Source organism: Notamacropus eugenii, chromosome 1, assembly GCF_028372415.1.
Source record: "Notamacropus eugenii isolate mMacEug1 chromosome 1, mMacEug1.pri_v2, whole genome shotgun sequence".
NCBI lineage: Eukaryota > Metazoa > Chordata > Mammalia > Diprotodontia > Macropodidae > Notamacropus > Notamacropus eugenii.
In genome coordinates, this window is record NC_092872.1 from 281,210,680 (window position 1) to 281,224,031 (window position 13,352).

Below are 13,352 nucleotides of genomic sequence, written 5' to 3' on the forward strand. Positions count from 1 at the left end.
GGTACGGTAGGGGTGAGAGTGGGGGAGAGATAGAAAGGTGGCAGAAGGGGGCCTTTCGTAGCTGATATGGGTTTGTTTCTGTTTCTTTAGAACCATGTGAATCCAAAGCTCCCAAAGACAGAGAGCTGATTCTCTCAGTGTGGATTCAGCAGCTAGAAGAAGAGTTCAGTTTGTCCCCCATTATTCTGATCTAGACTGACCCCTGCAGATTGGTCCTGAGCAAAGCTCACCATGAGGAAATCCTGCCCTGTCTGGAGAGTTCAACATTGCTTGTCTAACAAGGGGAGCTCTCCCCAGAACTGAACCCCAAGTCCAGGGACCAGATGAGTTTAGTCTGCAGGTACCAGAGTACTAATTAACCCTTTATCCTTTGCCTCTGTCACTGCCAACATCAGTCACATTCCACGCTCTTCTTTTTGCATCTGAAAAGCTCTTCTTCAAAAGCAGAATCTTTTTAAATGACTCACAATGGATTATGAGATGACAGTCACAGCCCAAGCTTTCCAAACCATTTTCTGTGATAACCATTCACTGAAAACAAAGTTAACTTCATGGAAGGAAACTGGAAGCACAGCTGTAGAAATGGAAGACAAACTTGGAAATCGATCTTCTGGGAAAAGCTCTTCTTTAGAGCTCATTGCCCAGGAAGGAAATGTTCCCGGTGTGGTCCCCCTCAGGTGCTTAAGGTTGTCATTAGACAATGACCCTTCCTTCCTGAACCCCATTTATCTTGTGGCCTTTGACTAGTCTCCAGAGGAGAATGAACTATAATGAATATACAGTTTTGCCATGTTGCTTTTTTATCCTTATAATTCAGAGAATAAGATTCACTGCCAATGCAGACTAGCCAAGCCAATGAGTCTGCTGACATCAATCTAGTTCCTTTAACAGAACTGAGAGTTGAATGCAGCCTGAGGAGGAAAGGTCCACTGAAAGCACACAGCCTGCCAAGCACCACTGAAACAAGAAAGCTCCTGGACCAACTGTGTGGGTCACAAAGTGGGGCTTGGAAGCCACCAACCTGGGTACACAACCTCAATCTCCAAGTTGGGAGGTGCTGAAAACACTACAGATATCACGCTTGCAGTTCATGACAAGAGCTCTTCGGGGACCAGGAGGTGAAGGAGGATGAAAGCAGCAACATGGCAAGGTTGTGGGTAGATGAGATATATTCAATTTTGTTAAGAACTGCCTAATGCTAACGTTTACTGCTGGTCACTGATAGTCCTATCAGGTCCAAAAAAACATCAAAGGAACACAGGCAATGGGTATAAAACCAAAGTCTCTGTGCCATTTTAAACTCTCCAAGTCCCACACTGTGCTGAAGCTTTGACTCCATGTTATAACTTTTGGACTTGGACACTGATCATTAGGCTCAATTAGTATTTTCGAGTGTGAAAATTTGAAGGCACAATTAATAATAGCTTGGTCTTTGATCTCTGTATATCTCTTTGGGGGTTGCAGATCCTCCCTATGGTCAACATGTAAGATTACACACAGAGGCCTACTGTGCTTACACACAAAAAGGTTTTACAAAAAATCAAATGTTAAAAGATTTTCAGATGAATTCAAATTCAACTCAATCAAAAGAATATTTCAACTGCATGAGTCCTAAGGAAATTGATGTGTTAGTTTGCACATCACATTCAATCTGGAAACAATAAAAAACAATTCTATAAATTATTGGAATATCTTTTCATCACAGAAATTTATGAAAGGGATGGAATCTGAGAAACCATTAAAGGTTTGTATGAACTGATAACAGAACCAGGACAATAATTTACACAAGATAACATTGTAAAGGAAAACAACTCTGAAAGATATAAGAGCACTAATCAATGCAACAAGCAACCATGATTCCAGAGGACTGACAACAAAGCCTGGGAGAGGGAAGGTAGGAAGGTACAAAATGAGACGAACATTTTTGGACACAGCACAAGTATAGTTTGGTTTGGCCATGCTTATTTGTTACAAAGATTGTGGTGGTGGTTTTTATTTGGAGAGAAGGGGAACGAGAGAAGAAAGAAGAAAAGAAGAAAGGAAGGGAGGAAGGAAAGGAAGGAAGGATTTTAAAAAGGAGTTCCCTATATCAATGAAATCACAGTCCAGACCAACAATAACATTTATATATCAAAAGATTTGCAAAGTGAGTGAATCTTCCCAACAACTCTGTGAGAGAAATATTATCATCCCCAGCTAGGAATTGTTTGAGGTAGGATTTGAATAAGGGCTTCCTTTACTCCAAGTCCAAGACTCTATCCACTAGGCAACACTATCTCTTCTTTTAAAATTTTTATATATTTCACTCTGTAGCCGTTCCTAACCTTCACAAGAGACAGCAAAGAAAAAGCTTTCATCAAAACCAGGTTATTTCATCCATCAAGTTATTAACCTGTTTTAAAAATAATTTGATCTAAGATATATGGAAGTGATTATAGAACACTGAAAACAAATAAAATAATTATTAAAAAAAATAATCTGCACTGAAGATGGACATGATTCACTGATTATTTTTCAGACTATTCTTGAGAGGGTTGGGATGAAAGTTCTTTGGCAGGCTTGTCCAATTATCTGGCACATAGTAGGAGCTGAAATGTTTCTTGATTGGCTGAGTTAACCAGAATAAAACCAAGCCAGCCTTTTCTTCATTTCCATTGTCTCAGCAGTAATCCATGTGATGAGAAATTTGCTGCAATGCTCCAAGAGAAAGACCAAGAAAATAAAAACAAAACCAACCCCAACAGAGATGCTGCCCCCTGGGCTCCTCATAGCAGTTCATCCAGATCACTAACAGGACCAGAGTTCTCTGAAGGGAATCATGGAAAAGCCCACAGCCAACATCAAGCTTCCAGGTGGTACACATCTCTTAATGAGGAGCACTGCCCAACACAGTCCCAATCCAGCTCTTCTGCCACTCAGGACCTTGCCACAAAATCACATGGAAGAAGTGTCTGCCACTGGAGGAAGCTGGAGGCCTCCCTTCCCCTCTCTGACTCTCCCCGCTGCCCCCAGAGGAAGTGACAGAGTGAGGTTAGCCCATGAACCTGAGCCTTGGAGCTCTGCTTCCTGTTCCTAGTCTCTTAACAATCTCAAGTTTGGGGGGCCCCGTGCTATCCACCCGCACAGACAAAGTAGGCAGACACCTATGTGGTGTGAATTTTTATTTAGGAGCTCTGAAAGGCCTGCCTGTCCCTAAGTCTCTCCCCACTTAGCTACCTTTCTCATCATTAGATTCACTCCTTTGACCTATTAAAATCCAGATATTTTACTGGGGAAATGAACACATTGCAGTCATGAACATGAATTAATCCAATGAGCTCTTCTGGCAAAACCAGGCTCTGTGGCATCTGTCCATCCTTCCATCTGTAGGGCTCAGTCAGGTGTGTTTGATGAAGGGGAAAGCAGGGCCCCAGGGGAAGAGAGCCTGGGCATCTGCAGGGAGCAGAGGAAAACTTCAACTGCTGAAGACATACTTTGTGTGCCTCACAATTTTACCCAGCCTGCCTTGGTATTTCCCTGTTTAAAACAGGACTGAAGAGACAGCTAAGTGGCTCAGTGAATAGACCACCAGCCCTGGAGTCAGGAGGGCCTGTGTTCAAATCTGGCCTCAGACACTTACTAGCTTGAGACCCTGGGCAAGTCACTTCAGAACCCTGACTGCCTTAAGAGAAAGAATAAATAAATAAAATAGAACTGAACATTTAGTTACAAACTTGTGAGTTATTCAGATATGTGGCTAAGTAAGCCCATATTGTCAGGAAATATAGGTAGTATCGATGTGTGTAACAAACAATGATGATAAAGTTTTGTAAAGCGCTTTACAAATATCATCTCACATCACCCTCACAACAACCCTTGGGAGGTCAGTGCTATTACAATACTGATTTTACAGAAGAGGAAACTGAAGCAGACAGAGTGACTTGGCTATTAAGTGTCTGAAGAACAATCTGAATTCAAGTCTTCCCAATGCTACAGTATTCAAACTACTTATACCCACAGATACAATGTTTACCTCCTTAACAACATCCATCCAGAGTCTTGGGATTGTAGCTTCAGAGCTGGCTTCTACCACAGGGAGGGCACAGAATGCACAAGGAAAAGAGATCTACCTGATGTCCAATGGAGCTCCTTTCTCTGGTCCTACATGGCCTCAAAGGTCAACATACTGAATTAGCCTGAAAAGGGGAAATGAGAAGAGCTGAAATCTTGACTGAGACCTTCTATTCATGCAAGACTGGGATCACAAATCATTTCCTCTTCCTAGATCTCCTTACCTGTATGATGACACCAAGGACCTCAGAGGTCCAGCTCTAGCTTATTGTGATACTCTAAGAACAGCTGCTCATTTGATTCCTTTCAATCCCGTATCAAATCCATATGTATCATGTCTGCCTGTCACCATGTGTCACTGCTCTGGAAGCATGAAACCAGCGCCAGGGGAGGGTCAGGCGCATCCTGGACATCCATCTCTGTCACATAGGCCCCTTGGTCCAGGACACTATAAGGGGAGAATCACAGTATTTTGTGCATTAGCCCAGAGAAGCTGAGGTACTGGCCCAACATCACAAAGCTGCTGAGTGGCTCAGACCTCCTGCCAGAGCCCTGAGCTGGGCACCCACTCCTCCAGCAATGAGGATATGGGGCCCCTCACTGTAGGAATTCCTGAGCCCCTCCAAAAGAAGGCTACAGGGGCACAAAGTCATCTGGTCTAAGGGGGAAGAGACCTCTAGATTCCAAGAATCCAGCTTCAGGGACACATTTGGTGGCTTAAGTGTTTGATAAGTTCCTCAACATAATTGATTTCCTTTGTAATCCTAAGTATTTTCATTTTATGCATTTAAAGACATGATTCTGGGAAGGGGTCTGCAGGCTTCAGTCTACTGCCTGCCCCAGGGGTCCAGGGCACAAGAAAGGTCTCATGTATGGAGCCCCAGGGCAAAGCTCACAGTGGAAATTCCCCCTGCAGTGGTGGCTCCCAAAAAAATCAGACTGTGTCACATTAGAGAGCAGGACCATCTCCCTTCCTCAAAGACCTCTGAGGCCAGGCTTACAGTTATACCAACACAGTAACCAGCTTGACCTGCCCTAGGAAGGAAAAGCTGCTGAACCAGCTTCCTGAAGGCTTCTTACTTCATTCATACCCCCACAAAGTCTAAGAGCCTGCCATCCCTGATTCTATCATGGAGAATTCCATCAATGTTCCCTGCTGTGTACATACACAGCTGTAAAATGGGCACATAACACTGCCTACCTTCCAGGCCGGCTGGGAGGACCAAATGAGATCAAAATGTCTTTAAACTGCTTAGAATACTGCCTGATGCGTAGTAGGTGCTTAATCAAGGCCCCCTCTCTTCCCTTCCCCCATCCTAAACCCTAGAGCCAAAAAATTCACTGTCTTGTGCCCTGGAAGCCCCAAAGGGGCAGGGACTCCCTAAATGTCTGCTGAGTCCTCTGATGACCCAGTCTTTATTACCCCTGCTACAAATGATAACGTGTCTCAGACGGAGGGAAGCTTCACATTTCAGAACATCCATGTTATGAGTACCTGATATAAGAGACCAAAATGTCACCAGCATCCCATTCTTCGTTGTTTCCCATTGACTTTAGTCAATGCTTATATTTTTTAAAAAAACAATTCTATGTGATTTTTCATCTAGTACTAAGAATGGAGACTTTTAAAATAGCAATATCCCCTGCTTCCCTCCTGAACACCTGCCCTTCCTGTATATTTTATGATTCCCCTAGGCAGCTGTGCAATACCAGAGCAAACAGAGTACCAAGCCTGGAGACAGGAAGACCAGAGTTCAAATCCAGCCTCTCACACTTACTAGTTGTATGACTCTGGGCAAGTCACTTCACCTGTTTGCCTCAGTTTCTTCATCTGTAAAATGGGGATAATAACAATATTTACCTCCCAGGGTTACTGTGAGGATCATATGATATCACTGCAAAATGCTTAGCACAGTTCCTGACACACAGTAAGTGCTGTATAAATGCTTTCTCTTTCCCTACCCTTCTCCAAAAAAATGACTGATTTTCTAAAAAATTGGTGCTTAAAGAGTCAAACTTAGTTTTCTGAAAAATTCACTTAACTAGTTCAGCAAGGCTGACACTTCCCCTTGCGCCCCCTTCATTACGGCATTCCCTCCCTCTCTTCTCTGCTCGCTCATTCTCTTACAAACATGATCCAATCTTCCCCAGCTTACATGGTCTTTGAAATCTCTTGGTCCTGCTGCTGTAGCCCTGAGCCCTTGTTTTCCCATTTCCTCCTTTTCACTGCCATATTCTTAAAGTCATCCACACTCATTGCCTTTGCTGACCTCTGTCCTCACCCCCCTCACTTCCTTGCTCTGTTTTCTATCTCTACCATTTTGCTTCTTGAACACTCACAGAATCATAGATCTTCAGACTGGAAAGGGATCCGAGATGCTGCCTGGTCAACCCAAAAACCAAAAAGGGTACAACGTACTTAACAAGTGGTTATCCAGACTTTTCTTAAGGATCTCCAATAAAGGGGAACCCAACATTCCTGAAACAGCCCAAACCACTGGTGGACAGCTCCCTTTTTGAAATTTCCACCCATCAATTCTGGCTTTGCCTTTTAGGTTCAAACAGAAGCCTTTCAAATACTTGGAGACAGCTCTCCTGGCCTCCTTGAATCTTCTCTTCCCCAGTTCCTTCCCCCAAACCACAGCAACATGGACTTGAGGGCTTTCCCCAAGCCAGCAGCCATCTTCTGGACAGTCTCTAGCTCATCAATGTCCTTCCTGAATTGTGGCAGCTAGGACTATACAGACTGCTCTGGAGTGTGTGCTCATCAGGGCAGAGGGCATTGGGACTCCATATTTATGCAGCTGCTGCTGTCTAAAGGCTAAGTCTTTCTTAATGGAGTCTAAGATTCCAGGAGATCTTCTGGTTGTTCACTTGGAGTGGGCTTGCAATCCACTAAAACGCATGTATTTTTTTTTTTCAGATAGACCATCTGTCTAGCCATGTCATCCTCATCTTATAACCTAGTCAAAAAAAAAAAAACCCAAAAAACAACATTCTCCTGTTTCTGTTTGCTTCACTATGCATCTGTTCATGTAAGTCTTTCCAGGTTTTTCTGAAATCATTCTGCTTCAATCACCCTGAAATCATTTCTTATAGCACAATAATATTCCATTTCAATCATATATCATAACTTGTTTAGTCATTCCCCAACTGAGAGGCATCCCTTAGATTTCCAGTTCTTTGCTACCACAAAAACAGCTGCTACAAATATTTTTGCACATATAGGTCTTCCCCCCCTTTTTTTATATATCTCTTTCAAGCAAATTGCCAAGCTCCCTGTGATTCCACAAAGGTCTCTTCAGAGAACCAGTCCTCTGGCCTCCTTCAGAAGCTCCTCCTCTTCCTTCTCTCTACTAAAAGTCTTCTCCACCTTTTGTGTCTGGACCCCTTGAGCAGTCTAGAAAGCCTGGGAACCCCTTCTCAGAATCATGTTTTTAATGCATTGGATGGCAAAGGAAACCAATTATACTGAAATATCAGTTACCAAAATATTTTAAAAACCAGTTCACATTGCCCAGAGCAAAAAGACTCACTGTACTAAGTGGGCTAACATCTGGGGGTGCAAACAAAACAGGCAGACAGTCCCTGCTCTCATGGAGCTCACATGCCACATGTCCCACAGGAAAGTCTCAAGGGCCACCAGCAAAGCAGATGGTCAGGCCCCTTCTTTATGTTGTTTCCTATCAGTTTTTCATACTGAGCCATTTGACAGGGTTGAGGTCTCTGGCAGGGGCTCTCACTTTGCTGGGTCTCCAGTAGCTGGGGCCTTAGCCCTTACAGGACCCAGAGGCTTCTTCCCAGCACAATGGTTGTTTCCATTGTTCAGAGTCTTGAGCTGTCTCCATTGGAGTCTTCAGGGAGATGGCAGCCAAGATGGAAGTAGTGGTTTGACTTGCCTCCCTTCTCCCTTTCAGGGTGCTCTGCTGCCCTAGCTAGGCTGGTTGACTCGTCTTGTGGATATACACCATTTCCTAGTATTGGATGTAAAATTCTTTGCCAGATCTAATTTGATGTTTCTCTCTGGCCTTAAATCTTGGGGTTCCCAATGCTCAGTTCCTCTACTCTGAGCAGTCATGCCTCTGTCTCTCAGCTTAACCAAGGGCTGGGAACAATTTCCTCACCTCTCCTAGAACAGGTCACCTCTGTGTACACACAACTTACACTGGTGGACTTGGGCCTGCAGGCTCTCTACCTCTCATCTTCACTTTCCACCAGGCCTTACAGTATTTTTCAGTCTGTTGCTCAGCTCCCCTCATGTTCACTACAAGTTACAGCATATTCCTCTCACCTCAGGAATACTAAATTCTTAACCATTTATAAGTAGATGGACTTTGGCAAATGTTTCCTCCCTGACTGGCTTTTACCCATCCACATTCCTGGGCCACCTTTCCTTGCCTTGCTCAGATAATGAAAATGAACATTAATGTTAGCCTAATTAAACAGGCAAATCTGCCAAGGGAAAAATAAATGAATGTAAATCAAATAAACATTCTTTTTTTTTTCCAGAGTTAGTCATTTATCTATAATATACATGTTACTAAATATCCTCTCTTTGGATACAGGGTATTTACTGTGATGAAAAATTAAAAATTAAAAATTTTTTGTTTATATTTCTAACATAAAGTATGTTGGAGAGAAAATAAAATATGAGGTTTGAACTTCTTCTTGAAGGTCGTTTCCCACCTTGGAATGCCATGATCAGTGCATGTGTGGGTGCAGTGTGGGTGAGATAAAGTGGGAGCAGAACCCACCACTCATCTTTATGGTATAAAATCCCCCTGCTACTTCCTGGCTAAGATCACATGACTGCAAAGGGGAAAGGATCTTCGAGATCATCGGTCAGACTCAGCCCACAAAGAAGCATCTTGCCCAAGGTCACAAAGATAGTTACGAGCAGGGTTCAGTTCCAGACTCTTGGACTACAAACTCTTTCCAATACTTCCTTTCCAAGTCAGACTGATTCAAGGTAATGAATGAAAAGCAACAAGAATCACCCACATCATTCTCACTCAGGCTCCTTAACACCAGATACTAAGAAACTTGCATGCCTTTGCATGGGCCAACCTTTCATTAACATGCAAGAAAATTCTAGCCAAGCAACATTCATTAAAAAACAAAACAAAACCAAACACCAGGAGTTCTGTTCAGCTTGAAGCATCTGAAGACCTGTGATAATTCCAAGTGATTACCTCCTGGACGTGTACCTCCTCCCACCCTGGCTCCCCTTCCCCCAAATATCAGGGAGCCTTCTCTGCTGATTGGTCTTCAGGCTCTGGCTGAGGCACAGAGAGGTTATGTGGCCTGCACAGGGTCACCCAAAGAGTGGGAACCAGGGGTAAGCACTGAGCCCAGGTTAACTCTATCCCCGAAAACACTGCCCCTCCTGAAGGGTTCCTGTCATCTTCAATGTTCCCTCCTCTGAAGCCCAGCTTCTGTGCCTCAGCATGGGCTGCTCATGACCCTGGATCCCAGGAGGTTTTGCCAATGCAAGACAAGCTCTGGTAGGTCCTTCATCTTGTTCAACTGTGCTCAACTCTCTGTGACCCCATCTGGGGTTTTCTTGGCAAAGATATTGGAGGAGTTTACCTTCTCCAGCTCATTTTACAGATGAGGAAACTGAGGTAAACAGAAGTTAAGTGACTTGCCCAGGGTCACACAGCTAGTAAATGTCTGAGGCTAAATTTGAACTCAGGTTCCTGACTTGAGAGCCATCGTTCTATCCACAGTGCCACCTAGCTTATAAAAGCTTCAAGTTCAGCTTGGAGATTCATCACCACAAAACCGACACACAGATAATTTTTTTTACTACGATTATGACAGCACTAGATGGGACCAATGCAAAACTACACTTAGCTGGGGAGCCCAAAGTTCCAATAGTAGCCCCATTATCTCTCACCCTCATTCCCCAAGTTGTTTCCATTTTTCCTCTATCAAATCATTCTGTCTGCAAAGAATAACAACTCTCATGTGGAGCATGAGGGTCTTCAAAGTACTTTTGTCATCATTTGTTTAGTTAAATCAACTAATTAGTCTATATTTGTTAAGTGCCTACTATGTTCGAGATGCAACCGTTATCCCCATCCAGTAGGATTCACACCCATGTCTCTCCTCTCCAAGTCCAGTTCTCTTACAATACTGAGCCATGTGCCATTATAAGACTTAGAGCTAAGAGAAGCCCTAGAAATCACTGGCATCATTTTAGAGGAAGATAATTAAAACCCAGAGATGCTAATGGATGTGGCCCAGGTCAGAAAGGAATCCAGTTCTAGGTCCCTTGTAAGAAGTAATAGGGATGGTCTCACACCTCCCCTCAGCAGGGATGTCTCTACTTCTGAATCTCTTCAAATATTAAAAGTCAAAAGTGAAAACATGCACAATATAGGGATCATTCCAAGGAGCTGGGAAAACAAGCTCTTTAGGTTTTGTTTCTCAGTTAAGCCTTTCTCGTTAAATCATTAAGGTGCAAGAGACTGCACCCTCACTGCAACTTCAGTGACTTGCCCAGGGTCACACAGTCCATAAGTTTCAGGAGAGGCTTGAACCCAGGTCTTCCTGACTTCCTATGCCCCATGCTATATGCAACTGCCTCTCAAACACAATAAAAAAATAATTTACTAGGATGCTCATTAAAACTGGTGGGAATAAAATCATCCAAAAAAATCAAACACGCACCTCAGTTTATTTCAACTTTATCTGATTTTTATGCTTAAAGTTGTGCCTCATAACCAGGTCCCAATCTGCCAGTGCCTGATGGCGCCATGGGCCCCTTCCATACACTTGTTCTAAGTCCTTCTAACAATGGTATCTTTCAGCATGACAAAGTACCTTCCCAGTGCCCATATATCTTAGTCTTTGAAGTTTCACTCCAATTCAAGAGTCCTGAGAATTACTGTCATCTTTTTGAGTAGGACTTCATCCTGGCTGCCATGGCTGAGAGCACATTAAGCAGCACATGTACTCTGACAAATGCAGGTTCTCCTATCGAGTCATTTTAATGATCGGACCTAATGCATTCCACAGTTTGTGAGGTGCCTGCTTCCTCCTTTTTGGGCTCCTGGATCTCTTCTTGACATCTAAGCTGGAGATGAATGATCTTTCAAGAACACTCCAGGGATTTTCCAAAGGTCCAAGGCAGAGAGTTCATTAGGCTTCTCTTCCCTGGGCTCTCCGAGATCTATTGTGTGTCTGTGTCATTCAGCGCCAACAGAGCCTGTGGGCCTGCCTGGCTGTTTGTCTCCTTCATGTAGAGCTTCATTTCTATGCCTCTAACACAGGGATCCATCAACTGAAAGAGGAATTCCAAACCATTCTTCCACCTTCCTAACAAATTGCATGGTGTATATGAAGAATAAATTAGCATTAATTTTCTTCTGTTAACTATTAATAAAACATGCTCATGAGCTCCTTCTTCAATTAGGGCCACCTCAGCATCCTCTCAGCAAATGAAATACTAAGGATTTCCTCATTTTTTCCCACTATGCAACTGTCCTCCAACCTTCTCTGTGCCCCACCTCCCACACACTAAAGCCCGAGGTCAGGGGCCCCATTCTTCTGGTGAAGTGTACTAGACAGGACTCCTTTCAGATCCCATCAACACCCCTCCTTAATTAGCCCAAGGGACGTCGATGGTGGAATACAAGGCATTTGCTGGCTCTCCTCTCTCTCTCTCTTCTCTCTCTCTCTCTCTCTCTCTCTCTCTCTCTCTCTCTCTCTCTCTCTCTCTCTCTCTCTCTCAGAAGCAGAGCACTGTCTTTGTGCCATATTCCACCCACAGAGCCAGAGGCAAGAAATCAAAACCAGGTCTGTCTCCTCAGGGCAGGACAGCACTGGCCTGGACACCAGCTGGTTTTCCAGTCTTTGCTCTTATGTTCATTGTGGGCCACTAAAGATAGATGGGAAGATACGCAGATAGACAGATAAACATAGATGAACAGACCGACATTACAGTTCTTTAAGAGCATATGAGACAAAGTTTTTATTAATGTGGAATGGAGTATATGCTTACTTCTTTGCATACCAATTGAAGGAAAGCAATTCTGATGCCAACGAAAACGTAATTATTGATATCAATCCTTAAAAATGGTCACTTTCTAGGGGGCTCTCTTTGCATGTCAATTTTCTACAGTAGAGAGATTTGCATTATTGTACTAATTTTTTTTAATCCAGGTAGTCAAATGTAGCATATATGTAAAAAATGATTTGCTTTTGTATTGAACTACATATGATACAAAGAGAGAAATAGATGACAGGTTGCAGATGACAAAGAAAAGCAAATTCAAGCCTACAACAATCAGGGAAAAAGCATTCAAGAACAGTTTGTCTTTATTTAAAATTGGCTTCAGTGAAGCTGCCAAGGTCAGTGTCAGGTTGGATTCTCAGCTGCACAAATGCCCGTCTTTCAAAGCAGCTCTTGCTTGTGCACCTGGCTTAAAACAAAATGTTCTGACAACTTTCTGTTTGTTAATTGGTGTGGCTCACCCATTCAGGGCTCAGATCCCCTTGGACTTCCATATGCACTTCCTGAACACAGAAGCAGCCTGTTAGGCAGCAGAAACATCATAATGAAAAGCAACAATTCTGTAAAGTCCCATGGAAGAGCCTCGTTTGCATTTCAAACAAGTTCCCTCCAAATGAGAGCTTCTTTTGATGAAATAAAATTACAATTCCAACTCCTTCTCCATAGAAAGCAGCATTCACACCACAAAAATTGCTGCCACCCAGTAATACTCTATCATTCCTTCCACGCACTTACATACCCTGTTAGTTGATCTAACAATGCCCAGACTTTAATAACGAGGGTGTCTGCTTTATGCCTTACATCTCAGTAATTGTGACATTGACTGGCCAGATTTTCCACGGCTTTTGGTGTGATTTCCAAGTATTAATTTCTGGATCACATTTTGTGGAGTTCCCCCTTCCTCAGATCTGAACCTCTGAGCTCTGCTTTGCAGCTGGATTAATCTAGTAAGAAAAGAACAGGACTGCCTTTTCTTGCTCCTTTGTCTCATGTCACCAAGAGCACCTCTGGGATACCATGCCCAGTGGGGACATCACGAAGTCATATCCCAAGCACACACTGTGTGCCAGCCAGAGACTAAGGATAGCCAAAAAGAGTACTGGAAAGGGTCAGCATTTGGAACTGGTGCTTTAAGACAGAAAATACTCCAACAGTTGTAAACAGCAACAAAGCCTGTTTCATTGTCCTACTTCTGACCTGAAAGCCAAGGAAGTTTATGTGAACAACTCTCAGTAAAGATCAGAGTATGTCACTTCCGGCACAAAGCCATGTATATATCCAG

The 13,352-nt window shown here is 43.3% G+C and overlaps 2 protein-coding genes across 4 annotated transcripts in view; both read right to left on the reverse strand.

Moving 5' to 3' along the window:
- The window catches only part of FAM53B (family with sequence similarity 53 member B), a 158,177-nt gene that overhangs the window by 129,066 nt on the left and 15,759 nt on the right, over nucleotides 1-13,352 (reverse strand). The window contains exon 1 of one of the 2 annotated variants that reach the window (XM_072628998.1): nucleotides 4,013-4,101. The exons of the other annotated variant lie outside the window; for it this stretch is intronic. The gene's annotated coding sequence lies outside the window, so the exon portion shown is untranslated. Of the gene's footprint in view, nucleotides 1-4,012; nucleotides 4,102-13,352 lie in introns of those variants that run through there. 2 annotated transcript variants of the gene reach the window in all.
- Nucleotides 1,677-13,352, reverse strand: part of EEF1AKMT2 (EEF1A lysine methyltransferase 2) — a 33,299-nt gene continuing 21,623 nt past the window's right edge. Inside the window, exons 6-8 of one of the 2 annotated variants that reach the window (XR_011971649.1) lie at nucleotides 4,275-4,498; nucleotides 4,013-4,175; nucleotides 1,677-3,432 (exon numbers count right to left, since the gene is read on the reverse strand). The gene's annotated coding sequence lies outside the window, so the exon portion shown is untranslated. Of the gene's footprint in view, nucleotides 4,176-4,274; nucleotides 4,499-13,352 lie in introns of both variants that reach the window. The other variant, XR_011971648.1, reaches the window with a different exon arrangement.